Here is a 3,297-nt window from a genome sequence, read left to right as displayed (position 1 = left end):
TAGTCTTCTTCACCTTTCACTGCTAGTAATGTCAACGTTGACCCGACAGGTTCCTCTGGTCTTTGAAGTAGCTCCTCCTGTTCCTCTTTAATGTGTGGTGGCACTGGTTTCTCCTGGAGCAGACTGGGGCGCCTCTCCTGTTTAGGGGAAACCTCCTCTTTACACACAACCATGTGCAGGATGTCTAGGAGCAGAAAGATAACATGATGGTCAACACTGGATTCCTAAAATGTAAATCCATTCTTCTTCCATGTTCCATGTACAAAATGACTACTGTATTACTTACCAAGATAAGATTGACTAAACCGTTACCAACAACAGATTACAGTTCTGAATGTTTTAGCAAGATTTGAGCTTTCTTTTTTTTTCTTTTTTTAGATTTGAGCTTTTTTTAAATACAAAAAAGTAGTAATACATTTAATTAAGCAAAAGGGAGTTCCACTGGTCACAGCAAATATTATATTTGACAATATATTTTAACAATCTATGTAGAACATTTTCATGGCATAGCTCTGTACGTCTGTAAATGGGTTTGTCCAAAATATTAATGTTCGTTAACATTTCAGGAGAGGAAAACTATATATTTATGGAAACGCCAGAGTATGACAAATCAGAAAATCCATGATTCCATTTGCGCAGAATCCAATATGGTTTGAAATTACACAAGCGACCAGACTATGAGTGTCCTAGTATTTTTTTGCCATCGTTATTGTACAGTGAAACTGAAAATCAGACATTGTGGAAGCCCTACAGAAGAGAAAATATGAAAGAAAGGAAGAGCACATGAAACTTACTGAGGTGTGGGTGGTCTTCAGGTTCCTGTTTAATAGAAACGTCTTCAGGTTCCGGTTTAATAGAAACGTCCCTGGCTGAGTCTGGAGAGTTCATCTTCACCTGCAGTCTGGACTCCACACACCGGTCTGAAAGCAAGTGAACAAGTAAGGACTTTAACCCATTTAGGCCTGACGTCGAAATCTAAAAAACCTCATGTTTCTATATCAGTGGTGCTCAATATTTCATGTCAAGGACCCCAAAAATTATATGTAATTTGCCACCGACCCCCATCTGAAAATATGTTGTTCCAGGAACCCCCCCAGAAGCAAAGAGTTGAGTTAAAAACCTTCGCCCCGAAAAATAATATACATTCAAAGATTTGAGCCACATTTTCACGATTTTTCAAAAATAGCAGACCTACAAGCTCGTAGCGCGGCACTCCACGCTATGAGCTTGTATATCTGCTATTTTTCAACAGCTAAAGCATAACATACTGCTTAAAACACCAAAAGGGGATCCCGTTCAGAATGGGTTAATAACTGGAGACTGAGTGGTGTTAGCCCAACTCTCCAACACTCCAACATGTGAATCATCTTGAGATTATGGGATTTATGTGATAGATTAAATTTATCCTGTGCCATCTATCATTTTTGTCATGTCATCGTGAACTCTATATCGAAACTCTGTGCTCTCATAACAGCCATTTCTGAGTCTGATAATGAAGAAGTAGGTCGGTAATGGCTTATTGTCAGTATCAGCCGGTAACACGCAGGAGTCTATCCCCGTTACAAAAGGTACAATGTGTGAGTGAATGAATCACGCAGCGCTGTGTCTCTCTTCAAAACACAAACGGCACTTTACCTCGGGGCGGCGGAGGATGGTAACCGCAAGGTTGCCAGTTCAAACCCGGGCTCCCCCAGAGTTAGTGTCGAAGTGTCCTTGAGCAAGACACTGAACCCCTAATTGCTCCTGATGTGCTGGTTGGTGCCTTGCATCATAGACATATAAAGGTAGATGCCCCTTTCGCCTCTGGAGCGTATGTGCTCCTGGGAGGGCAAAACAATCCTGAGATTGCTTGTGAAGTGCAGCGGAAGCATGAGTGTGCGTCACAGAGCGCATGTTGGGGTCTGATAAGTCCCAGAGAAGATGCGCTGTGATTGGCCAGTAGTCACTTGAGTGGCAGCGTGACGTAGTGTGCCGTCCACTCTTCCGGTACCAGTGTAAATTATTCCGCCCTCCCGTCAACACACATGGCTCCAATGAACTGCAGCAACCAATGAGGCATCTATTTTTCTATATCTATGCCTTGCATGGTTTCCGCCGCCATCGGTGTATATGAACGTGCGTGTGAATGGGTGAATGTAATGCTATGTAAAGCACCTTGGATAAAGGTGCTATATAAATGCACCATATACCATTTACCACCTAAACATTTCACATACAATTACATTCTATCATCATTGTACAATAATAGCAGCAAACACTACTGCCATAAGCATGTGATCTTGTTACCATGAATTCTCCCCAAAATGACAGTCAAAATAAATGCACCCATGAATTCAGATACAATACCATTTTCTGTAGCATCACCATCAGTAAATGTTCAGATTAACCACACTGAATATGAATTATACACAATTAAATTATTTAAAAATAAAGGCACGATATCACATTAATTAGGAAAAGACCTTGTACTATGCTTATGCATAGAAAGTGTGCCAATAATAGCAAAAGTGCATCAAAAGTGCTTAAATGCAATTATACATTTGCATTTTGCATTTGTGAAGCACCACCCGCACGGGCGGAGCTTCACCTTCTATTACAAACACAAAACCCACTTCTGCCAGCTGCCTTGCTAGTCTAGTGGACTGCTCCCTCGACTTTGAATCCACACCTCATGAGTTCAAATCCCGTTACTATCATTATTTTTCCAACAACCACGATTTTTCCCTACAACTCCAGACTACTTTTTTGGAAAATACAGAAGTTATTGTGAGGTTAGGTTAAGGTTAGGTTTAGGTAGTTTAGGTAACATTATAGGAAGAAGATCACTTAACACATTCACCGCCGATGACGTAGATCTACGTCAAGTTTAAATCGCAGTAAGACAATGTCTTCTCCGAATGTGACCAAAATACAGGGGTCTGTCACAAGTTAATTCTACATCCGGTTCCGATTCTGGTGGAACCGGAGCAATCTTCGTTCCTACTCTCACCAATGGTCATGAAGTGTGGGTCAAGCACCTTGAGTTCCAAACAAGCCCCAAAATACATCAGGGTGCGCTTGGACAGAACTCTGTCATTCAACCAACACCTTGAAGACGTGAGGGCAAAGGTCACATCAAGGGTCGCACTTATCCGTCGCCTCGCTGGTACGACCTGGGGAGCTTCCGCCAACACATTGCGGATTTCCACCCAAGCCCTGGTCTTCTCTGCAGCTGAATACTGTGCCCCAGTCTGGTGTAGGAGCCCACATGTCAAAAAGGTGGACACAGTAATTAACAACTCTCTCCGAACCATAACT

The sequence above is a fragment of the Electrona antarctica genome, assembly GCF_951216825.1.
Source record: "Electrona antarctica genome assembly, chromosome: 22".
In the NCBI taxonomy this organism is placed as follows: Eukaryota; Metazoa; Chordata; class Actinopteri; order Myctophiformes; family Myctophidae; genus Electrona; species Electrona antarctica.
This window is presented reverse-complemented; position numbering follows the sequence as displayed.